The 27,635-nt window shown below is 31.8% G+C and overlaps 1 pseudogene; it reads right to left on the reverse strand.

Moving 5' to 3' along the window:
• Nucleotides 1-755: 755 nt before the first annotated feature.
• On the reverse strand, nt 756-27,208 carry LOC131183249 (ribonucleoside-diphosphate reductase small chain C-like; annotated as a pseudogene).
• Between the last annotated feature and the right edge of the window lie 427 nt (nt 27,209-27,635).

Raw genomic sequence — 27,635 nt, forward strand, 5'->3', positions numbered from 1 at the left:
CTCTCTCTCTCTCTTACTTTCCAACCTAAAATTTGTTACTATTACAAGGTAAAAGCCTCAGGCATACAATTTTCTCCTTAAAAATGTAATCATCGGCAAATTCAATATCCTTGTGTTTGATGAAAAATTTAAAATATGAAATTTAAATCTAATAAAATTATAATTTTTTAATTAATAAAAGTCATGAATTTATATATGGACTTATAAATATGAAGAGCATCTTACACTGTTTAAATAATAAAAATGACAACTATAAAGATGATATAATTTTTAATTTTAATTTTTAATTTATAGAGACGAATTTTATTATCATCTCCTTGGTAAGAAATTCTTGAAGTGTTTACGAAAGAGGAAAGATTTCTTTTAGTGATAAAAGATACTGGCCAAATACATAAATTTATCTCTAAATTTTATAAAAAAAATTAGTAACATCCGCAAATTTATTTTCATCTTGTCGCACACTTCAACTTATATTTTATGGCATTATTAAACTCATATTAGCGTTAAACATGAGAGCGTGTAAAAATACGCATACTTACGTGTCAAATATTACTAACATGAATTAATGATATGGGTCTTATGTATTATATCCATTAAGTACATGAGTCTTACAATTTCTATTAAATACTTGTATCTCATCCATGTTAAAATTTTTGGTCCCATCATATTCATTACATACATGTATCTCATTCATCTTAAAATTTTTGGATCCCATCATTTCCATTAAAGCTAGACATAATCGTTGCCTTCTAATACTACTTTCTATTCACACAAAAAAAGTGACTTTTTGTGTTTAAGCTCATTATTAATTAAATTAAATTTTTATTAAATTAATTTAATTAATTAAAAGTATGAGATAAATTAGTGGATAAATCTTTGTGGAGATAAATATCAAAAGAAGTTAGTCAATATGGGTGATTAGCTAGGAAAGCAATTAAAGAAGGTTATGAGAAGTTAAGAGAGGTTATAGTCCTACAAATAGTGGGCGGATAACTTTCATCAATTGTAGAACATGAAGATGAATCTTTCAGACTCTTCTAGGTACTTGTAAGAAGAACTGTAAATATCAAATAGCTAGCAACGTGAAAGCCTCCCACTCAACTAAGGGTGAGAATTCGGTTCAAACCGAATCGAACTGAACCGAATCAAATTAAATTATAAAAACTGAATTATATATTTTAGAAATTGAACCGAATCGAAATGGATGAAAAATCAAATCAAACCGAACTGTTTATTTCAGTTCGATTCTGTTCAAATCGATCGGTTTTGATTTTTAATTAATTTTTTAATTTAGACTTGATTTTTCAAGTTATTTGATCTAATTTTAACTTTGATTTGAACCTAATAACTATTAATCAATGAAATTAAACAATATATATATATATATATATATATATATATATATATATATATATATATATATATCAAATTAAATTATAAAAACTGAATTATATATTTTAGAAATTGAACCGAATCGAAATGGATGAAAAATCAAATCAAACCGAACTGCTCTATTTCAGTTCGATTCTGTTCAAATCGATCGGTTTTGATTTTTAATTAATTTTTTAATTTAGACTTGATTTTCAAGTTATTTGGTCTAATTTTGACTTTGGTTTGAACCTAATAACTATTAATCAATGAAATTAAACAATTTATATATATATAATTAAATATAATTCATAAATTCTCCATAAAAATAAATCAATTTAAAAATCGATTTGGTTCGATTTGATTCGATTTGAATATATAAAATTACTATTCAATTCTATTCGGTTTAACTGATTTTTTTTCTAGTCAAAACAAAATGAAATCGAAATAATTGGAATTTTTATAATTAAAATCAAACCGAACCGATTGAATTTTAAAATCGAACCGATTGAATTTTAAAATCGAACCGATTGAACCGAATTGATTCTATTCGGTTTGATTTTTCAATTTGAGCCGAAATCTGCTCACTCCTACACTGAACCAATCAATCAAATCTGACTCTAATAGTCAATCTATCCTTTACTTTTATCAGCATTTAATTTTTCAACTATCGCATTTAATTTACAAAAGCCTTATATTTACTTTTCAAAAGCATTGTATTCATTGTTCAAGCAATCAAACCAACCTTTTATATTCAATTAATTGTGTGATTGACGAAGCTGCGTACAGTAAAATCAGTTTTCACAATGTTTGATTTCAGAGGTCAAAAGTACAAACTAGGTAATACACTCAATATCTGACATACCAAAAAATCACAAGCTGTCAGCTCGTCAAAATTATTTTTCTAAGGAATCACTTTCTTCTAAAAGAAATTCATGTTTCACTTTCTTCTAAAAGAAATTCATCTTTCTTTCTAGCAAAATTTACTCCATCAATCAAATAGGTTAGCCATATTGTAGATCTTCCCATACCCAAGCAAACCCAACAATCTATCCACCAGAAACTCAATGTATTAGCTCATCAGCTCTCCATTTATCCCCACCAATGCATAAGGAGGTGCACTATCCCCTTCACATGCTCCTTACTCAACTTCTTCCTCAACAACTTGTATAGCAAGTAAGCAAAATTGCAACGCAAGCCTCTGTCTTGCGAGATCATTCGTTTGAGAATGTTAATCCCATCATTGACTCGCACCTTTTTAGCCAAAATATCACGTAGAAACTATTAGAGAAAAATTATCCTTTCCACATAGGCAAAAACGATCAATCTCTCAATGAAAATCTTTGGGTCATCGATCTATCTGACCATCCACTCAAGCTTTTTAGTGACACAAGGGATAGTCTTGATCACATGAAACAAGTGATTTTACTCATTGTAGTCTTTGATATAGGTCTCTAGCAAAAGACTATTTGATATAGTTGATGGTTAATAAGGAAAAACAATCTAACATGAAGAAAAATGTGAGCTTATCTCTGGTTTGAGAAGATGAGAGGGAAAAATTACAATTCTCTGCAGCAATGGTGGTAAGGGATTTTAAATCCCTAGGAGAGAGAAGATGTAGGAGAAAGGAGCTAAATTTTAGTATTTTTTTTTTTTTAATTTATCAATGCCATGTCATATTTTTTTTTTTAACTTTTCAATCGCTCAACTGGATGTTAATTCATGCACATTGCTACCTAGAACAGTAGGGGTTTAATAATACCACAAAATAAAAGTCGGAGTGTGTGATGGGACTAAATAAAGTTTGGGGTTAAACTTCACTAAAAAAAAAAAAAAGACAAGTATTAGAGATAAATTTAGCGGTAAATTAAAATTTTATCAAATATTATTGATTGTCAATACAGGATGTCATGTGTTAGTCACGTGACAGTATTATAAAAAAGAATATCACGTGACATTCTCTTAAAAATATCTTCTTGCAATATATATATATATTAACCTTTTATATTCATTTTTTTAAATTATAGATTGGAAAACTTTCAAACAAAATAATATTAAAATTATTTAATATTATTATTATTAACCGGGCAACAAAATTCTGTTACATGTGCATCAAATATCATTATTAACTAGTTCACATGAAAGATATAAATTTATTAGCTTTAAGGAAATTGTGACACACTGTTATGAGATAACGAACTACAGATATCTAAATTAATTAACAAACACTATAAAAAATAATTAGTTTTGTAATCAATTATTATAACTGACTGAAATCGGTTGCTATTAACAATTAATTTATAATTTATTTTTTTTTAAATAGTTAGTTTTTAATTTAGCGACCGATTATTTTTTTTAAAATAGTTAATTTTTAATTTAGTAACAAATTCAAGAATATGTTGCTAAATCGATTTTTATCAGTTATTATTAACAACCGATTTATAATTGATTGCTAATCAATATTAGAAAAATTTTAAATATACTGTTATTTTTGTGACTTGAATTTTAGATATGTTTCATGGACCCGAATTATGACTCGACCCCAAAGTTTAGCACTGCGACCCGATTAGGATAAAAAGTAAGATCTGTGGTAGTAGCGGAGGCACGGGCTGATAGGCCTGGGCCCAAAGCCCACCAATAATCTCCTTGGGGTTGCGGGAGCAACGCTCCCACAGTATAGACTAGTGTAAATATTGTAATATTTTACCATTTGTGATAGAGTTGTGAGATATTTGAGAAACACACTGAGTTAGGGTTTGAGAGTTTTGAATGATTGTATCTTGCTATTTTCATCATAGTGAAACTTTTTTCTCTTGTCTTGCCCATGGACGTAGACATTACGGTTTAACTACGTTAAATTCTATATTATTCTTCTTCTCTTTTCTATACTATGTGATTGTGTGATTTATGAATGTGCCTTAAATTTGCTTGCCTGTCATAATATATACGATAGAGAATCGATTGTTAAATTAAAGAATTATTTTAATTGGCTCCAGAATTAGCAAATGATTTGTAATCGATTGCAAAAATAGGTTATTATTAGCAACCGATTTGCAATCGGTCGTTAAAATCAATTATTATTTACAAACGATTCCTTATCGATTGCTAATAGTAACCGATTTTTGCAACTAAATTCAAACCAGTTTCTAAATTTTTCTCCCAAAAATTCCCACCCAAGTTTTTGTTTTCTTTTTTCTGATTTATAACTAATTTACAAATTAGTTGCTAATAAGAACTAATTTTTACAACTAGTTTTTTCCCCTAAAAATTTCTGCCTAATTTTTTATTTTCTTTTTTTTATTTGCAATCAATTTGCAAATTGGTTGCTAAAAACAATTGATTTTTGAAACCGATAGCAACTGATTTTACAACCGATTTTTCCCCTAAAAAATTTTCGCCCTTTTTTTTTGTTTTTTATTTTGATTTGCAATCAATTTTCGAATTGGTTGTTGTTTTGAAATCAATTTTGTCCCCCAAAAAAATTTCAGTGCTTTTTTTTTTATTTTAATTTGCAACCGATTTGCTAATTGGTTACTAATAGGAATTGATTTTTGCAACCGATTATGAATCGGTTGCAAAATCATCTCCCCCAAAAATTTTCGTCCAATTTTTAAAAGAAATTAGCAACCAATAATTGATTGCTAAAATCGGTTGCTAATTCATTTATATATACTACTACTCATTTTCTTTCCCAACTACTTATTTTCTTTCTTCACTTATCATTTTCTTTTTCTCTATTAGCAACCGATAATCGATTGCTAAAATAAGTTGCTAATTCATTTATATAAACTACTACTTATTTTCTTTCCCCATTACTTATTTTCTTTCTCTACTTCTCATTTTTTTTTCTCTTTTTCTTCTCTTTTCTCTCATTTTCTTCGTTATCTTTTTTATTCTTATATATTTTATTTATCTTTTCATTTCTAACATATTTTTTCATAATTTTTTCTTTCTTATCTATTTTATTTATCTTTTTTTTTTCTCATCTATTTTATTTTTTATCTTTTTCTTTATCATATATTTTCTTCTTTATTATCTTTTTCTTTCTTCTCTATTTTCTTTTTTATCATTTTTTTCTTTCTCCACTATTTTTTTTATCACCGTTTTCTTTCTCATATTTTTTCTTTTTTTTAATGAACCCTACACAATTTAATGATAGGATCAATTAGAGGATCGACTAGAGAGCTAGGGATGCAATTGCAAATTCTACGATACATATGAAGTATGTGCTTTTTCGCTCATGTAGATGTAGAATTCATTTATTATGATTTTATGAAAAAACTCATATTTTTATGAATGTAAGGAATTCTAAAATTAAGTGCTCAAGTACACCTAATAATTTTTTCAAATCTAATTGTGAAATTTCACCCACCAATTCCAAATTTGTCACAAGCGGCCAAAGCCTCTTTATTTTATTATTCATTCATTATGGCTTGTATTGTTGCATTAACCAACATCAATGTTTTGGAATATTTTGCCAAGGAATGATTATGGCATTCCTTTGACTCTTTGCATCTTTCTCTATTTTATTTATTCATGTCTTCATTTGCCCAACTTGGTTGGTACTTGCTAGGTTACTAGGTTTATGATAGTTCCATAGAATTTTATGAGAAATTGAAGGTCAGAAATTTACGTGTTAAGTGTTTTGAGCTGCTCAATTATTTGTAGTATGTTATTCTTTTCTAAGAATGTGTTTGGTACAAGATTAAACAATTAATGGGGTGTTTGATACAAGATTAACAAGAGAAAATATTTATTACTGATATAGCTGCCCGATATATATATATATATATATATATATATATCCAGTTACTCGAGTTTTCAAATAGTCTATGAGTCTGATCATATTTAATGGTTCAGCTATGAGATTCGTTTAGTTGGTTCAACTACGGTAAGACCCACTCAATAAAAGAAAAAAAATCTTAATTAAAGACAATCAATATTGATAGAATTGTCCCTATAAATACAAATATAATCCTATAATTATGTTAGCTAATAATATTCATATAATTATATAATTGACTTATCATAACTAACTATTGTTTATATCCTATATAAAGAGATCAGATCATCTATAGAGGTATGTTCTTTTCCTAATCAATTTGATACACTATTATCTCATATTAGCTCAGCTCTAACTTGAGCGTCGGAGGTCTCACTGGGTTCATACCTAGTGAATCTCTGACCAATTTATTTTTTATTTTGCAGGTCCACACCCACATGGAGTTTCCATGGACCGCAACAGTGGCACCGTCTGTAGGGATCAGCACAAAAAGTCATGTCTTTTCTTCATTTTTTTTTTCACATTTTACATTGAGATTGTTAGAATGGTATCAGATAAGTGGATGGCTTGTAGTTTGCGACAACCCAGCCAATAAAGTTTATCACACTGTTTAAGAATCTTTAAAAATAATTAGAGGTTTGTTCATTATTTCTTATCTATCTTATTTCTTATTTGTCCAAGTGAGATTGAAAAAAAATAATTTCTACTTGTATGTTTTAATTTCTTTCTTTTTGAAGTTTTAAATTTATGAAAAATGTTGATCTTCGAAATATTAAGATGAGGCAATTAGGGGTGCTCCTATTGCTCTCGGTCATCCTTTATATGTAGAGAAGTACTCTACATTGTTAATTTTGGCTCGAGCCATTGATTCATTGATGATGAAAAGGCTATTTTTTGCTCAAAATTACAAAATGGGCGACTGATTAATGGGCTCACATGATTAAGCTAAATTCTACAATATTTTTTTTAGCAGCTAAATTCTACAATATTACCACCTATTGTTGTTTTATTTTTACCTAGAATTATGTAACATGCCACCTTTTTACTGATATTGAATGGCCTTAAAGTTTGGTCAATTTCACAAATTTGTCATCATTATTTATGCCTTATTTTGCGATCATATTTACAAGAATACTGTTAGCTACATGAGATTTTATTGTCATTTACAAAATTTGACACTAACTGATTTGTTACTCAAGAGAAGCTCTTAAATGTGCCATTAGCAATGAGTACTCGAATAATTATTCTGTTTGTCATATATATATATATATGTGTACAAATGCCTATTGGAAAAATGCTTTTAATTTTTTACATAGCCTATCAGGTACACATCATCAAATTTCTTTACTCTTAATTATTTTTATTCTACTTCTAAGTAAATCTTCTATTTGTATTCATCCATGTGCATATATATTTAGGATTTTAAATTGCCTACTGAGCATCAATTGTATGCATGAAGTAATTTTATGTTGTCCACTTGACAATGTTTTAATTATTTTGAGAACTTAATAACTTCACTTTTAATGATTTTTACCATTTCTTTACAAGAGCTTATTTTACTTAAAAAGTTCATATAACTTTATATATGGTTTTTTTTATCCCATTCCAGACATCCAATTTCATTCCCAAAAAAAAAAAAAAAAACCACTAAATGTGAGAAAAACTTCTTCCTCCAAACTCTCAAGCAATCAGTTTTGGTTAAAAGTTAGAAATGCAAGCCATGCAAGCCTTAATCCTTGATTAAAATTAAATTTATTTTGAAGATTAAATTGCTTAGAATTAATTTCTACAAATTAACATTTAGAATTAATTAAGAGCATTTGTACAATTTTAATTGGATTAAATTATTTAGTCCATATGACTTTCTACTATTTTCTAAGCATCTAAATTTATCTTAGAATTTATTTCTATAAATATAGATGTGCCAATATTGCCCTTGATCTTATATTTTAAGTTTACTTATCATGCTCCAAGTTTTAGCCTTTAATTAAATTCATCTAATAAATGCACATGCATCAAACTACTGCAACTGAAGTATGACACATCATTTTCATGTCTTCCTTGAATTTGAAGGCGTTTATATTCAGTTAAAAATAAGTGTACATATCTCTTTGACATAAACAATATACATATGATATACTGCATTATTATTAAGAAATGTCAAATAAATTTATAACTTGAATTACATGTGATTATCTTCACAAAAATGTTTTTACAAGCATTATTTTTGTAGATAATTTCAAAAAAGCCAATAGCTCCATGGCGATAATTCACCATTTTCAAGGAAACAATCTACCATGCTAAAAATAAGAGTGCTTATTCTATCCACGACGATAGTTTACCAGGCTAAATAAACTGAGAATGTTTAATCCATCCACGGCAATAATCCGCTAGGCTAAATAACTAAGGGTGCTTAGCTTATCTATGATGATAGTCCGCCAGAGCGAAAAAATAAAAGTGCTTAGCCTATTCAAGGCAATAATTTGCCAAGGTAAACAAATGAAAGTGCAAACCTACCTAAGGCGATAGTATGCCAGGATAAGTAAATGAAAAGTGAAAATCTAACTAAGGCAATAGTCCGCCATTATCAAGTTCAAGGTGATAGTTCACACTCCAAAAATTGTAAGGCGATGGCAAAAACTTTATTGTCTAAGTACTACGAACCTAAAGATTCGTACTCAATGGGGAGGACTAATGATATAGCATATATATATATATGATCCAGTTACTCAAGTTTTCGGATAGCCCATGAGCCTAATCATGTTTAATGATTCAGCTATGAGATTCATTTAGTTGATTCAACGACTGTATGACCCACTCAATAAAAAGAAAGAATCTTTATTAAGGATAATCAATATTAGTAGGATTGCCACTATAAATACAAATATAATTCTATAATTATGCTAGCTAATAATATTTATATAATTACATAATTGACTTACCATAATTAACTATTATCTATATCCTATATAAAGAGATCAAATCATCAATGGGATTATGTTCTTCTCCCTAATCGATCTAATAAACTATTCTCTCATATTAGCTCTAATTTGAGCGTCGAAGGGTCCTCACCGGGTCAATACCTAGTGGGCCTTTGACTCATTTATTTTTTATTTTGCAGATCCATACCCACAAGAAATTTTGATGGACCTCAACAATTACCCTTGTAACTTTTAATCTCTTATTAATATTATTTAGATGTTTAAAAAGACTATTAATTTTGAACCTAATTAAATTTATTTGGAAGTTAAGGTTAAATGTTGACCTTGGGGGCTAAGTTAATAATTGCTCTTATTAGGGTTAAAACTTACAAGTGTAACACATAATCCTGAATTTTTTAAACTTGTACAAAACGCATTATTAAGGGTTAAGTATTACTCTTATAAGTTTTAACATCTAAAAATGGCAATTATTAATCTAGTCCTCCCAAGATTAACATTTAACCTCTATATAATAATAATAATAATAATAATAATAATAATAATAATAATAATAATAATAATAATAATAATAATAATAATAATAATAATAATAATAATAATAATCTAGGAACAATTATCAAAATAAGCCAAACTAAACTCTGATCATTAGATCAAACCGTATACAACTAACTTAAGGAGGATAAATTTTAACAACTATCCCAGAACTTATATGGTTATAACACTATAGTTCTTCAACTTTAAAATGTAATATGAAACCCCCTAAACTTTCAAATTTTGCACAGTAAAATCCCTCTCACTTTCAAATATTGATTTTCTTGTTAGAAACTAATGTGAACAGCTCCTGCATGACACTTAGTTAATATTTTTCTCTCATTTCTTATGCAAAATGTAGAATTATTCTCTATATACCTAAAAAATTATTCTGTCTACAAAGAGGAGAATGATTCAATTTACACGTAGCTTGAGAGAGAAAAGAGAAATACTGATTGAGCTCTACGCTGGAATTGTCCATATCAGCATTTAACTAAAAAACTTGTAATTAGAGGTTAGAGAGATTTTACTGTGTAAAATTTGAAAGTTGATAAGATTTTATATTACATTTTTAATTTAAGAGACTGTAATGTTATAACTAGATAAGTTCAGAGATGGTTATCAAAATTTATCCAACTTAAGCTTGTAGTGTTTGTAGCAGTATGTTTATATGCAAAACAACGTTGGCTATGACATTATTATTGGGAACTATTTATAGGTACAATGTACAAAAGTCACACAAAAGATAGAATTATGATGTGGCCCAACCACAAGTGCATGAGTTTTTAAGTAGTATAGAAAGGATATCGTTCTCTCAAAGAGTTATGTTTTAAATTGAATTTTTGATATGAAAATATACTAAACTAAATTTGGATTGACAATTAATTAAATGAATAGATTGGGAAATAAAGGGTATATTTGTAAATTCAATGAAGAAATTGCTTGAATAAAAAATTTTACTAAAATTATAAGAAATGGATTGAGCTAAATGCAATATGGTAAGAATAAAGGTGCAAGTAATTAAAATCAATTACAATTAACAATGGTAAAAAGCAATTTCGGAGTTATAGGGTTCATATTTAAGCTATTTTGGGATTTTGATTGGTTAACCAAACATATAAAAATTATGTGTATCAAGGAGATTAATTCTCATATCCTTTGAATTCTCTTTCGAGTGAGACAAAGAGTGCCTTAATGAATTTAATCCTACTTTCGTGAAGTTAAAATTAACCAAGACCCATTTGATTCTTTAATCAATCTATTAATCCTCTTAATCTTTAGTCTATTTCTAAATCTAAGTTAATTAAGTCGAATTTCTTGATTATCTATCACTAGGTTTTCTCTTTTCGGTACTTCAACCAAGGATTAAAAATATAACTTAATGGGATCCTATACTAAGTATGTCATTATACACACAAGAAATGAATGAAACTCATAATAACCATAAAATCTGGTCTAACCAGTTCATATCCACAAAATATCTTAAATATTATATACCCAACTTTAGAATCTTAAAAGAACTACTCACTATTCATGTTTAATGTTAACAAAAGAAGAAGTAAAAGATGAAAAGAAAGCTAAAACTAAAGAAATCCGATGAAGGAAATGCAGAAAATGGCAGAAAATGAAGAAGAATCAAAGCTTCAGGTGGGAATAATTAGGTTGTTGGCTCTTGCTCTCCTTCTTTCTAAATCTTTCTTCTTACAACAAAAATGAGGTAATAATGTTTTTATACCCCCTGACATAAACCCTAAAATGGACTAAAAATGGTATGTGATGAGATCATACACGTATAACAAAATCTTGCTCCATCAACTAATTAATGAGAGAGTGCATGGTTAGAACTGCGCCCATCCAGTGCCTTATGCGAAGTGAGAACTGGAGAAAATAAGTAAAGATAGGTTTGCATGGCCATACAAGTCTTTATGCATGTTTTGTTAAGTTTCAGAGAATTTTTGTTAAGGTGCATAAGCAGGTGCATAGGCTATGCGAAAGATTATGCACATTTTGGCAAGTTTGAAAGATTTTTTGGTCAGCTACATAGGCTATTGCATAACCTATGCATGAAGCTATGCGGGTTTCGGCAGGGTTAAGTTCATTCTTTGTGAAGGTGCATAGGCTATGCATGAAGCTATGCACATTTTAACAGACTTACGACATTTCTCTGGTCTCTTGCATAAGATGGTGTATAGCCTATGCACTAGGCTATGCAACTTTCGACAGCTTAAGAATTTCTTGTATTTTCTGCACACAAACTGCATAGGCTATGCAGCTCCTTATGCAACTTTCGGCAACTTTCTAAATCTTTAATTCTTAGGCTTCATTTTTGGCATTTTTGGATTTGGAATTTACTCCTCACTCACACAATTACCTTTTACTCCTTTAAGAATATCATTTTACCTACAAAATGAAATAAAATTACAAATTAATCCAAATTTTGATAATTATGAAAAATTAACTAAATAACTAATAAAATTAACTAAAATGGCTAACAAAAGAATAAAATAACTTTGAAACTTAACCTACATGACTATATGAAATGCTTATATCAAATTCTTATGATACAAGAGATATAAGAGTTCTGTACAAGAGATACAAGAGTCCTATACAACAGGTACAAGTAGATAATCCTTATCACGCCCCCTTAATTCGACCCAAGTGTTGGTCAAATTGTAAGACCATTCCAAAGCTGCAGATGGCGAGACTTGGAGACTGCTTTAGTGAGTAAATCAACAATTTTATCTTTAGAGGTGATGAATCGAACAATGAGCTTTTTCTTTTGAACTTTATAATGCACAAAATGGAAATCAACCTCAATGTGTTTATTGCAGGCTTGGAAAACAGGATTAACTATTAAATATGTTGCTACAATATAGTCATACCATAAGATAAGCACTTGTTTAGGAAGATAACCAAGTTCATGAAGCAAACTTTGAAGCCAAGTAGCTTTAGTAGTAGCCATACCAGTTGCCCTATATTCTATTTCTATGGATGATTTTGCAACTGTACTATGTTTTTTAGTGCTTTAGGAGACTAAATTACATCCCATATAAATTACAGAACCCAATGTAGACTTATGGTTATCAATGCTACTTGCCCAGTCGGCATCAGTATATATGTTGATGTTTGTGTGAGTGGATTGTGATAAGAACAAACCATAGTTTTTAGTTGAGTTAAAGTACCTTAAGATTCATTTGACTACTATCCATTGATTCTTTGTAGGTTCCTTTAAAAATTGAGACACCTTTTGAACAGCATATGTAATAACCCGAATTTTTTAAAAATATAAATTTTATATTTTTATATGGTATTTAAATATTATCCTAACATTATTTTGTTATTTTAATAAATTTTATAAGATTATTATGAAGTTAGATTTAATATTTTGGATTATTGAATTTAAATTATAATTTTAGGTTTTGATATTTTTAAATTTGGTATAATGACAACTATTATTATCATTAATGCTATTATGTTTGATTAAATTATTAACTAAGAGTTATTCTAAATATTAATAATAATAATAAAATATTATTTTAAATTGGGGTTTAATAAAGTTGTTTTAATAAAATATTATGTATTTTAAAAGTTAAGATATATATATATATATATATATATATATATATATATATATATATATAGAGAGAGAGAGAGAGAGAGAGAGAGAGAGAGAGAGAGAGAGAGAGAGATGAAAATTGATGGAAGTGACAACTTCCATCTTGGGCAGTGTGTGGGCAGTGCCAGATTTAAAAAAAAAAGAAAAAAGAAAAAAGTTGAAACAAAAATTGGAGGAACCTCCCCCCCTCCCCCTTTTCCTCTCTCATCTTCTCCTCTAATCTTCTTCTTTCTTTTTTTGGTGACCTTGGACCACCGTCTAGCGGCGCACAAGCGGCACCAGAGGCTGGACGACAGTGAGGGGTGGCGATAGCAATAGGATTTTTTGGTAGAGAGAGAGAGAGAAAGAGGAGAGAGAAAGTGATGGCAGCCACTTTTTGGCCTTTTTTTTTGGTGATCTGACCATCGGATCAGAAATCTGAGACCACCAACGCACTCCATTTGATGAAAGCTTTGAGGCAATATAAATTTTAAAATTTTTCGATACTGTTTTTCGGTGGGCCCCACGGAACTTCACAATATTTTTTCGAGCTCTAAATGAGCTTAATAAATTTTGTAAAAATAATGTACTAACCCTCGTGTTATGGGCTTCACATAAATACATTCAATTTACAAAAATTCGATTGTCGATCAGATCTACATTTTCGGGCCGTACAGACGGGCAGCCGAAAAAACTTCAGAACCGGGTCAAGATTATATGTTACCCCACTATTTTCAGACGTTTCAGACACGTGTCCAACATTAGAATTGGCGTAGATAAGCCTGAACTCTAAGTTTCCTTAATTATTTAGTTTCAAGTTTACATTAAAAATCCATAAAATATTCATGGATAGTTAGAAAATTATAATTCCTTTTGTATTAGCTTGGTAATATTGCTAAGGACTGCGGGGCAAAATTTTAGAATTTTTAAAGCTTATTTAGGTAGTTTTTGCAAAAAAGTTAGTTGTAGGGATGAAGTGGTAATTTTCTAAATTATGGTTGTTGACTATTTGGATGGGCCTAGGAGGGGCCATATGATATGATTGAGCTATGGTTGTGTGACTTGCAGATATAGAAATATATTTTGAGCTCTTTTGTAGGTTGGATAGGTCCTAGGAATAGGAAAAACTCTGCCAGATTTTCGGCATGACTTAGGATGTCTTTGGTTCTTTTTAAGCTTGTATTGAGTCAATTATATTAAATAATTATAATGAAATTATTAGGTGAGCTAGGACAACCTTCCTCCTCCGCCTAGCCGCTACAGTGACCTCGGTTCACGTCTGTGAATAAAATATTGATTTTACTTAAAATTTCAATATTATTATATGTTCAGGCATGCCCATACATCACTTATAAATATATATTTATGAATGTTAAATACTAGGCACATTTTATATTGCATCTTTATTTAATGAAATATTATAGATATTATTTTATGATAATTTGGAGTAGTGTGCGTGTGTTGGCGTGCGTGTGATGTGTGATATTGGTTATGGACAGGACGGATAGATGCGGCTAGAGCTTGAATTGCTGGGACCTGATCCTTTATGGATAAGTTGGGGTAGGCACAGCTCGAGATGATCTCGCTAGCCCCCGCATTTGATCTATTAAGAGAAAGTCTGGCTTGAGATGTACTTGCTGGCAGATGTTGGATTTAAGAGAGCTGTATAGGAGATCAGCTCCCATATATATGTATATTGTTTGAACACTATATGGGTGTGTGAGTGCTCCAAACTACTTTTTGTTGTTTATGATGTGATTTGTATGAAAATTATGAAGGTATTGCATTCCACTCTTTATGATGCATTAGCTTTAGATAGCTATAGAAATTATACTTAAAATCAGTATTTTACTTTCTAAGTCGAACGCTCACTCCTGTTCACCCTATTTTTCCAAGCTATAGGAGGAGACCTTTTTCAGAATAACCTGCTTCTTTTCTCGCCGGTTATCAATAATTACTTAATTATATTATTATTTTCTAAATTTGTAATTTAAAACTCTGCATGTACTAGCAGTAGCATTAATCTTGTTAAGGATTGTGTGAATTTAAGTTTTTGTATTAATAAATGAAAATTTTTTATGATTTTTAAATAGTTTGTAAATGATGTAATAGGGTTGAGTTGGGCCCCCCTAATTTTAGTTCCTGATAATCATTGGGTTAAGTTAACCCAATATAAAATTATAATAGTTTAATTTAATTTATTTTATATGCATGTTGGGCCTAAATTGTGGGCCTGGTCATGGGTTTAGGAACAGTAAGACTTACTATGGGCCTTGAGGGCTTTATACCAGCCCAGGTCCTAGTGTTAGACCAGCCTATAGGTTTGATCGTGACAATTATGGTATCAGAGCTTAGGCTCCAGATTCATGGGAAAGAGTATATTTGGGAGTGTAAAAGGAGTCTTGTTAGGATGTTACATGTGGAGTATGGGATTCTGTTTCGTCTTCTTTTGTAATTCTTTACTTCTAGATTCTGCGTTATTCCTCGATTAGTATAAGAGTGCTTCAGTTTAGCATCTCGATTTTGTGAAGTACATGGTGACGTGAAATAGATTTAGCAGATGTGTTGAGGTCTGCCATGGAAATACGTACTCTAAGAAATACTATGTTTTATCAATATGGGTTTAAGTGGTATGCCTATCTAATGCAAGGCACGAGTACATAAGGGTGAGTTTTGAAAGTACAGTTGCCCTAGATAAGGGTGAGGATACCACTGCTGGCAGTCGTTAGTGGATGACCCAGTCAGAGTAAGTTTATGATATCAGTAGATTCAAGAGAGATAAGAGATTAAAAAAAAAAAAACCTAGTCTGTTAAGACGTACCGTAGTAACTATGCAATGTTCTTGATGTTTATATTGTAAGCTGCAGATTATAGTACCAATATGGGATTATTGTGTAGAGCTACGTGCTTCTTCGTGATGCATTATGATGAGGGTGTAGACTGTCTTTGTTTTGGTACAGTTATGCTAGAACAGGGCTCTATTACTGTAAAGGAGTTTGGAAATCCTAGTTAGGGGTTTAGAGCTAGAATATTGAAAGGTCACAGTTGGGTGGTAATTAGAGTCAGTGACTCGGTTACCCTAGCATGAGCTAGAGTTATATCAAGAGTTTCCATCAAACCAGAGGTTTCGGATTAGTTGCAAAGTAAAGGTGACACCTATAGAGTGAGACCATCTAGTCTTTAGTATGGGATTTTGGATTGTTTTTGTAGTACGATGGATGTTTTACCTAAAGTGTAGTGAGAATAGTATCTCCCTTGCATGGCAACAAGTTGCATAATATGACTTTGCTTCTAAAAGGAGATAAGATGCTATGAATGATATTTATAGCCTGTGAAGTAACATTTTAAGAAGTTTGCAGTGTGATAAGAGAGTAGATGGCCTGGCATAGTTTTGGCAAGGTGGTAGGTGCAGTACTCTTTTTGCAGTCAGTTGTGATATAAGACAGAAGATTACTACTAGTGATGGTGACGTAAAGAATAGTGTTCTAGATGAGACTGTAGAGTGTGGTAGAGAGTAGTAGGCTCAAGTATCTTGAAGAGGGTATAAGTTTCATTATAGGAATTATAAGTGATTAGATCATGATGGATGCTGAGCTTTTGAGTAGCAAGGGAAAAAGGAAATCCTGTAAATTCCTTCCTTGAGGTATTAGAAGGTAGTTTATAATTAAACAGAAGAGAGGACAATGATTTCAAATTAGCAAAAATAAGTCATAGGATATTAATAGATAAAAAGGAAATATAGAAATAAAAATTTGAATAGTTAGCTTAAATGTAGTAGAGAAATGACACGAATGTAAGTGGGAGTGCTGGCTAGAGTGGTCAGAGGACCAATTCAGAGTAACATTGAAGTGTAGATGACTTATTGGAGACAGTAAAAAGGTATAAGCCTCTGACACAACAGTCAGGTCAAGCAAGAGAATAAGACTAAAGAATAAAGTAGCCAAAGTTGAGTGTGGGTGAAATAAAGGAGTTGGTTAAGGAACAAATTGAAAAGGCCATACTAGGATAAGATTAGGAAAAATAGAGTCAAGATTTAAAGAAGGCAAATATAGTCCCAAGAAAGGTAAAAGAGGTAAACAGAAAAGTAAGGATAAAGTGCTTAGAAAGGGATGACACTAGGGAGAATGTTTATCACGGTATGGAATCCAGAAGTGCAGAACTTAGAGCAAGTCAAGTGGGGCAGTGTCAGGAGCCAAACCATGGAATTCAGAGTTAGAGGATATGGGTCAAATTCTATCAATTCCTATTTCTAAGATGGAGTAGGTAACACTGGGACAAGATCCATTTAAGTTTATAACAGTACAAGAAAAGTTAGTTGAGGAACGCAACTAGAGCAAGCAAACATTATACGATGTACAATGGTGTCCTGAACTGTTCCATCAGGCAAAGGAGTGAATTAATAAGTAGTAAGTTAAATAAAAGTAAACCTAATGGTTCAAATAGGCTTGACGAGCAAAAATGGGTGATGGAAAATGGCACATGGGCCTAGGTCATTAGTAAAGATGGTGAGATAGCAGTTATGGGGTCTGTGGCCAAGGGTTAGGTAAGCGTTTTCAGCATGGTTAATAGGGTTACTTTATAAGGAAACATGAATAAAAATAAATGGCAGAATGACAGTAGGAGATAAAGTAGGAAGAGATATGTATGAGTGGTAGTCACAAGTCACTGAGAAGTACAAGGATGAGAGTTATGGCAGTAAGTATGATTGGAATCTGTTCTGGAGGAGTCTGTTAATGAGAGTTATCTTCTAGAATACAGTAAGATGTAGGGATGCAAGGAGCGAGGGTAGGCATAAAAAGGTAGAAATGGAGTACAAGTAGAGATAGTAAACTTCAAGATAATATGTTAGGCAAATCGATGGTACAACAGAAGGATTATTACAACTGAAGGATTATTACAACTGATATCTTATAGAAGAGATGATAAAATTTCAAGAAGAAGACCAAGAGACATGGGTTAAGCTTTATTCTACAGACAATAGTGTGCTGATGACTATAGGAGGATACTTCTCCTTCTCTTTTAGTTTAGATCGTACTTTTGGCTCTGAAAATCTACATAAGTAAGGGAAATAATATTGAGATGACCTAGTATTTAAGAACCTGATAGGCACCAGTTTGTACACATTCTTCTTAAAAGAAAATAACGGTAAGTGTGTACCTGATGTTATGTATTAAAGGACGATCAGAATAGTGACAGGAATTAAGTTGAGTTAGTTACTAGGGCTTACAACCCTTCTGAATTGTAAGCTGGAGGAAGTGCTAGCTGTGGATAAGTTTTAGTGGATGAAATTGTTGCTGATGGATAAATTTAAAGCTAAAGTTTGGAAAGTTGTGGGCAGTATATGTGGTTATATTAGGAGGAATGAACACGTGAAGTATCTTATCTGGAATTAAGGCATAGCACATATTTCCCACAACTATATTAGTTCAGATGAAACTTATAGTTTCTGAAGCTCCTATCTAACTAGGATGAGTAATTTCCTACTAAGAGTAGTATGTTCTAATGGTTAAGCTGGGAAGGAGGTACAAGAAGAATTTTCTAAGGTTAATTATAAGTATATCATAATGTGAAAGAAGTGCTAGTAGGAGCCAATAATAAGGTTAGAATTTTAAAAGTAATGGAACTAATATTCAAGATAAGGTTAAGAAATAAGTACAGTAGGTGGGAAGAATATCAACAATAACAAAAATAGGAGAAAGAAATGAATAAGATTCAAAGGATAAGAGAAAGGCTCGGTAGAGTTAGTTACAATGATAAGAATAAGGTGAAATAAGTATGCTAGGGATACGCTAAGGGATGGTTAAAACAAGCTATGGTGAGTTGATAGATTAAAGGAGTAGTGTAGCCTCGACTTAAGTGACAATGTGTTAGCCAGTATGCCATATAGTAAGAAGCTTTAGGAAAAAAAAAAAGTCAAGACATTTCCATTCTAGAGGAGGAGTGGGAAATGATAAAATCGCATGAACTGGGGTATCAGGGAATATAAACACTTTTATCATGTGAGAGAAGAGACCCAATTCACTTTCCAATATTGATAGATGGTGTAGGGTATACTTGGCACTTGGAGGGAACTCCATTTGACTAGATGCATAAGATAGACAAGAGTTGGTCTAAGGACCTTATTCATGACTCGAAGTAGATTGGAAATTTGAAGCATCATAAGCGACGCACAGGTGTTGACCATTGAGGTCATAAGACGAGTAAAGATATCGAACAAGATGCCTAAATTAGGTGCTACAGGAAAGCCTCATAGGATGCCTTAGGATAAAGAACATAAGTCTTGTCCTTGGGAAACAGAAATTGTTAAAAAGGAAGAATAAGGACTAAAATCAATAAGAGACATGTAAGGACTAAAATCAATAAGAGACATGTTGCAGCGCAATGTAAGAGAGGTAAGCACCAAAGTTGATTGAAGTTATGAGACATCAAGTCAAGAGCAGTGAGGTATAACGAATACTTGAAATGTCAGAAAAATAGTCAATGAAAGGCTACAAGATGAGAGCCCCCTAGGAAGAGATGATGACAATTAGGACATTAATAGAATAAGAGAGCAATAGAATGTGAACTATAATATACGAAGAGTTTGAAGAATAAATGTTTTACCAATCTCTGCATGGCTGAAGGAGTAATGCTCGCACTTGATCTAATAATCTTCTTTTTATATCCCTTGTTTATTCAAAAATTCGAGGACGAATTTTTCTTAAGGGGTGAAGATTGTAATAACCCAAATTTTTTAAAAATATAAATTTTATATTTTTATATGGTATTCAAATATTATCCTAACATTATTTTGTTATTTTAATAAATTTTATAAGATTATTATGAAGTTAGATTTAATATTTTGGATTATTGAATTTAAATAATAATTTTAGGTTTTGATATTTTTAAATTTGGTATAATGACTACTATTATTATCATTAATGCTATTATGTTTAATTAAATTATTAAGTAAGAGTTATTCTAAATGTCACACCTTATCCCTTGTAAGGCATGACATGTTCCCGTAGCATACCTAATGAATTACCGAACTACACCAACTGATAACCCATTAAATATATTACAAGAGATTTTAAACAAATCATAGCCTTTTATCTTATCCTTATTTTGTGGAAAACTGCATGGTGATAGTTAAAATTTTAGCAAAACCCAAATATATAACTTGTTGAAAGCATAATATAAGTCAAGTCAAAGATTTTCTTCAATCTATTTCACAAACATAAAATTTTTACATTTACATTTCAAGTAAATATTTGATTTTCGAAAGTTTCATTCATTAGAGATAATGAACTTAGCATTATCAAAATCTACAATTATATAAGTCTCAAAATAAAATACAAATATTTACAAACTCAAAATGTTATAGCAATATAATGCTTTTTAATACAAACTGCTCAATATCTGTACATCCATACATATAGCTACAAAATACATCAAAAGGAAATTTTAGGGGTATACCTACTATATATACCCACAGTCAATACAAAATGTTGCTTCCAAGTCTCTCACTCGGCAGCCTTCTTCTTTTCCTTACCTGCAACAACATAAATAAGCTATCGCTGAGTATATCACTCAGTGGTGCACAACTAATAACTTTAAAACTTAAAATAAAGCACAACTTGTCAAAACATGATAAATCATATTTTCCATAAGCATGAGAACATCACAATAGTTCTAAGTCCATAAGAACCATTTATTGAAATCACCTTTCAAATAAGAAATCATACTTCACAAATCATAATTTATAAAGCATAAGTGTTGCCAATATCAATACACAGTTTAGGCCATGACACGAAATTTCACGATTAATACCGTGTTGTACACCATGACAAAGCAAATCAACCTCACTAACCGTTATTAATGAGATAAGGGCTAGCTAGCTAATGAGTACTCATATAGTCTTTCCCCACTAACCGTTATTAATGGGGGACATAATTATAATCAAATATCAAACCCCAAATAGCCGTTACTACTGGAGAGTTCTGAAAGGGACTGTCAATTTTCAACAATTTTCAAAAGTTTCTCAATCCACAATCACATTTGCAAATCAATAAACACATTCAAATTATCATAAGGCCCATATAGAGGTGGCAACACACAAATTTCTTAAATGCAAGAGAAAAATCTATCTCATTCAAAATAAACTCATTCAAATCAATTTACAAGGTTAAAACAAAGAAAAATGTTAATTGTGCACAAACCTTCAATAAACCTCCTTTCTCTTTACTTACTTCTCCTTGCTCGTCCCAACCTCTTTTTCTACTGAAAACACAAAAGTAGAATGTCTCAATACTTATCCATACTATTGCCAAAAACTCATTACACAAATGTCTAATGCATCCCTAAGTTAACTTTGTAACTTTAATGAGTTTTGGAAATCTGGACAGCATAATGGCCTAATTTTTGAACCTAATTTTTACCTCGTTCTAGTCATAATTTGATGAGGTGTTCCTCATGAAAATTGTTCTTCTAAGTCTCATCTTTATTTTCCTTTTTGAATCACCTCATTTGGAGTTTTGTAGCTCAAGTTATAGTCAAATTAAAATTACTATTTACGTAGGGTAACCCTGCAGATTTCAGGTTTTTAGAATTCTGCCTAATTTTGTATCTAACATCCGGGCCTCTTATGTTCATAATTTGATCTAGGTCTTTGAAACAATATTGTAAGTCTCTATCTTAGGTTTCCAAATCATTTTGAATCACTTTAATTGGAGCTTTTTAGAGAAAGTTATGACCTGATAACCATACTAGGGTCATAAGGCCAATTTGCTAGATTTCAGGAATTCTAACTTTGTCATCCTAACTTTTCCTAATAATTTCTTTAAGTTGCTCTAGGATTTGGGTTCTGCTCAAAATACAAAAATTTTAGTTCTATGTATTATGAGAATTTTGGCTTTGGAATCATTGCATTTTCTATTTTGTAGACCAAGTTATGGCAAATTTATCAAAACTAGTCAGATGGCCCTTTTTCCAGAATTTCAAGACTGTCTAGGTTTAGGCAGATTTGTTGACCCAACTTTGCCTCGCAATTTGATTTAGTTAAGTTTATAATTTGGCCTTAGGTTCTTCATATGAAATGTTCTACTATGTTTCAGGTTTCCATTGGTTTAAGAATCACCTAATTTAGAGTTTTCTAGAGTGAGTTATGACAATTCAAAAATTACTGTTCACATGGGTCTCTCTGCCAGGTGCAGATTTCCACATCCGGATTCAAGCCAAGTTTAAGGCAATTTGTGGGCAGTTTCAAGGTTAGGTCTCTTCATGAAAATTCTAGCCCTATGTCTTATGTTTTATGTCTAATTAGTTTTACACAAATTGGAGTTGTGTAGCTCAACTTATGAGCTGCCAAGCACACTGGACTCAGTGTCCAGAAATTTCAGCAGCTCACCCCTTTCAATTCCCTTAGCTCCTCCAACCAACCAACATCAAACCACATTCAATTTATACCAAATGGCCATACTTAAACATTAAACACATCAATGGCACTTTCTAGTACAAAACCCCTAATTTTTTAAAATCCTATTTTGCAATTTCCCCAATCCATACCATTTTACTAATTCCTTTCCTCAATCCAATGTCAATTTACATTCAAGAAACTTCAAATGACCATAATTTGTTATTATAAACACTAATTACACTTCATACTATAAAAGCCTTAATTTGCCCATGAACCCTAATCTTCCATTTTCCAATTTATGCAATTTCCATGAAATTTCACTATCCCAATTATGTATACCACTTCAACTAAACCTGAATTCATCATCAATTAAATTAAAACACATCAAACCCTAAGTTTTTCATGATTCGCCAAAAATTCCCTTCCCCATGAATGCATGATTCTCATACTTTTTCATATAATTTTCATCATAATTTAACTTGATTCAAAGCTTGTATAACTAATTAAGCATGAAAGAAGCTTACCTCTTATGGAGATTTTCAAATCTCCAAATTTCTTCAAGATTAATTGTCTCACTTGCTTGTAATCTTCTTATCAATGTCCAAGGTCAAGTTTTTATTCTAATAGCTAGGGGATTTATGGAGGAAATCCAAGGAAATCAAAAGCTTGGAAGGGCTTCAATGGTGGAAGAATGAAGAAGAAGAGAGAAAGAGAGAGTGAGAGAGACTGGGGGAAGGTGGCGGCCCAAGGTAGACAGAGAGAGAAAAATGTTTTTTTTTTATTATTATTTTTAGTGTAATTGTCTCCTTTATATATTTATCCCAAAATTTAATTTATTTTAATTATAAATTTTAATTGTGTCATAAATGTAATTAAACTTAAATTTTATTTCGTTTCTTTTCTTTTCACTTTATACTTAAAATTTTCCTCAAAAATTTTCTTCATAATTCAATATCTTAATTTCATTTAATTTAATTAACATTTTGATTAAAAATCAATTCTTGAAGTGAATTGACTAAAATGCCCCTCATCGGGTTATAATCCATCTCTTTCCTAATGCCCGATGAGTCCTTAAAAATTTTTTTTTGTTCACTTGAATTTTTATTGTGTCTATCTCAATTAATTTTCCCTTTATTTTTGGTACCTAAGGTGACTTTAAATAGTACTATCCACATACAAAAAATGGTACTATTTCGAGCCAGGAGATTCGGGGTGTTACACTAAATAATAATAATAATAATAATAATAATAATAATAATAATAATAATAATAATAATAATAATAATATATTATTTTAAATTGGGGTTTAATAAAGTTGTTTTAATAAAATATTATGTATTTTAAAAGTTAAGAATTATTGTATTATATATGTGTGTGTGTGTGTGTGTGAAGAGAGAGATGAAAAGTGATGGAAGTGACAACTTCCATCTTGGGCAGTGTGTGGGCAGTGCCAGATTTAAAAAAAAAAAAAGAGAAAAATGTTGAAACAAAAATCGAGAGAACCTCCCCCCCTCCCCCCTTTCCTCTCTCATCTTCTCCTCCTCTAATCTTCTTCTTCCTTTTTCCGTTGAGCTTGGACCACCAGCCGGTGCACAAGCAGCACCAGAGGTTGGACGACAGCGAGGGGTGGTGGCAGCAGTTGGATTTTTCGACAGAGAGAGAGAGGGAGAGAGGAAGAGAGAGAGAAAAAGGAGAGAGAAAGTGATGGCAGCTACTTTTCGACCTTTTTTCTAGGGATCCGACTGTTAGATCGGAAATCTGAGACCACCAACGCACTCCATTCAACGAGAGCTTCGCGACAATATAAATTTTAAAATTTTCCAACACCGTTTTTTGATGGGCTCTACAAAACTTCACAGTATTTTTTCAAGCTATAAATGAGCTTAATAAATTCTGTAAAAATAATGTACTAACCCCCGTGTTATGAGCTTCACATAGATACATTCGATTCACGAAAATTCGATTGATCAGGTCTGCATTTTTGGGCCAGACAGACAGGCAGCCAAAACTACTTCAGAACCGAGTCAAGATTATAGGCTACCCCATCGTTTTCAGATGTTCCGAACACGTGTCCAGCATCAGAATTGATGTAGGTAAGCCTGAACCCTAAGTTTCCTTAATTATTTAGTTTCGGATTTAGATTAAAAATCCATAAAATATTCGTGGGTAGTTAGAAAATTATAATTCCTTTTGTATTAGCTTAGTAATATTGCTAAGGACCGCAGGACAAAATTTTAGAATTTTTAGAGCTTATTTGGGTAGTTTTTGCAAAAGGGTTAGTTGTAAGGACTAAGTGGTAATTTTTCAAATTATAGTTGTTGACTGTTTGGATGGGCCCAGGAGAGGCCATATAATATGATTAAGATATTGTTGTGTGACTTGCAGATATAAAAGTGTATTTTGAGCCCTTTTGCAGGTTGGGTAGATCTCAGGTATAGGGAGAACTCTGTCGGATTTTCGACACGACTTAGGATGTCTTTGATTCTTTTTAAGTTTGTATTGAGTCAATTATATTAAATAATTGTAATGAAATTGTCAGGTGAGTCATAGCCTTCCTCCTCCACCCAGCTGCCACAGTGACCTCTGTTTACGTCTATGAGTAAAATATTAATTTTACTTATAATTTCAATATTATTATATATTCAAGCATGTCCATGCATTATTTATAAATATATATTTATGTAGTTAAATATTAGGCACGTTTTTTATTATATTTTTATTTGATGAAATATTATGGATGTTGTTTTATGATAATTTGAAGCAGTGTGCGTGTGTTGGAGTGTCTGTGGTGTGTGATATTAGTTATGGACATGACGGGTAAACGCGGCTGGAGCTTGACTTGCCGAGATCTGATCCTTTATGGATAAGTCGAGGTAGGCAAGGCTCAAGATGATCTCGCTGGCCCCGCATTTGGTCTATTAAGAGAAAGTTCGAATTAAGATGTACTCGCTGGTAGAGGTTGGATTTAAGAGAGCTGTATATGGGATCAGCTCCCATATATATATATATTGTTTGAACACTATATGGGTGTGTGAATGCTCCAAACTACTTTTTGTCGTTTATGATGTGATTTATATGAAAATTATGAAGGTGTTGCATTCCACTCTTTATGATGCATTAGTTTTAGATAGCTATAGAAATTGTACTTAAAATCATTATTTTGCTCTCTGAGTCGAATGCTCACTCCTATTCACCCTATTTTTCCAAGCTATAGGATGAGACATTTTTTAGAATAATCTGCTTCTTTCCTCGCAGGTTATCAATAATTACTTAATTGTATTATTATTCTCTAAATTTATAATTTAGAATTTCGCGTGTACTAGCAATAGTATTAATCTTGTCAGGGACTGTATAAATTTAAGTTTTTGTATTAATAAATGAAAAATTTTTATGATTTTTAAATAGTTTGTAAATGATGTAACAGGGTTGAGCTGCGTTCCTCTAATTTTAGTTCTAAGTTGGTCAAAAATAAAATTATAATAGTTTAATTTATTTTATTTTATATACATGTTCAGCCTAAATTGTGGGCCTGGTCATGGGTTTAAGAACAGTAAGGTTTACTATGGGCCTTGGGGGCTTTATTCCGGCCCAGGTCCTAGTGCCGGTCTGGTCCATAGGTTGGATCGTGACAGCATAAGAGACATTTAGTCTAGTAATGGAGAGGTATTGAAGGCCACCAACTGTGCTTCTGTACAGCGTTGGGTCATCAAATAACACACTGTCATGATTAATTTTATACTAGTACAAGCCGGCGTTGAGATGCCATTGCAGGAGGTCATACTTGCCTTGGCTAGAAGATCGATGATATATTTGCTTTGAGATAAATGAAGATGGACTGCCTCAACACCGAGAAAATAGTCGAGTTGTCCTAGATCCCGTAGCATGAAATCATTTTATAAAGCATTAACTAGTTGTTGCAGTAGGTCCATATCACTGCCTGTAAGGACAATATCATCAACATAGACAAGACAAAATGCTCTTTTGTTACCTTGAGCATAATATAAAAGAGCAGAATCAGCTGTAGATGCGCGAAAGTGGAGCTTGATCAAGGATTCTTTAAGTTTCTGGTACCATTGCCTAAAGTAATATCATTACTGCCGGTGTAAGATGTTGAGCGTTGGATATTTCCATGATCAGTTGTGAGATGGTAATTAAGCCCCGAAATCTACTGTCCAATTTTACACTTGACCCTTACCCGTGGATGCAAAATTTGTTATTGGTTGGGATTGAGTGTTGGTGAAGATGGATTTGGGGGATGGACATTGTCTTGTAATGTGGCCATGGCCATGGCAGTTGTGATAAATAATTGAGCCATTATTTTGCAGTTGATTTGTTAAATTGTAATTGCGTCGTCCACGTCCTCTCCCATTATGTGGAGGTCCTTGGCCCGATTATGGGAGGACTTTTGGGCTTGGCTGAATAGAAGTATCTATGGAAAGTGTTTCGATCTTCAATTGATTTTCCTTACTAAGAAGGAGAGCGTACAAGTCATCGAAGGACAAAGGAGCATTGCGAGCTTTGATAGCTCTTGTAAAGGGCCTGTAAATTATTCCAAGACCCTCTAAAACATTGCTTACTAGTGCCTCTTCACTCATCAGACACTATAACACTGCAAGTTGATCACTTATGGATTGTGCACGATGCATGTACACGTTTATGGTGTCATTACCTTCTTAAGCTACTTGCGTAGTTGTTGAACTTGCTTGCATGATCCTGATGAATAGATGGTAGCAAGTTTTTGCCATGCCTCCCTTGCCATATGGAGGCCAATAATTTAGGGTAGGATCATCTCAAAGATGGAACAAAACAGCTAACTTAAGATCGTTTGATCTTGGCGAGACCAATGAGTGTATTCCGAGTTTGGTGTTCCATCATTAAAGGTCTGTGAAGGAATGGAAGGTGGTCCAAGGACATGATTGGCTAGATTGTGACAATGAGAAGTGGCATGAACTGCGCCTACCAGAGAAGAAAATTACTAGAGGTCAGCTTAATGGATAGAAAATTAGAAGCATTGGGAAGAAA

The sequence above is a fragment of the Hevea brasiliensis genome, chromosome 1 (assembly GCF_030052815.1).
Source record: "Hevea brasiliensis isolate MT/VB/25A 57/8 chromosome 1, ASM3005281v1, whole genome shotgun sequence".
Lineage (NCBI taxonomy): Eukaryota > Viridiplantae > Streptophyta > Magnoliopsida > Malpighiales > Euphorbiaceae > Hevea > Hevea brasiliensis.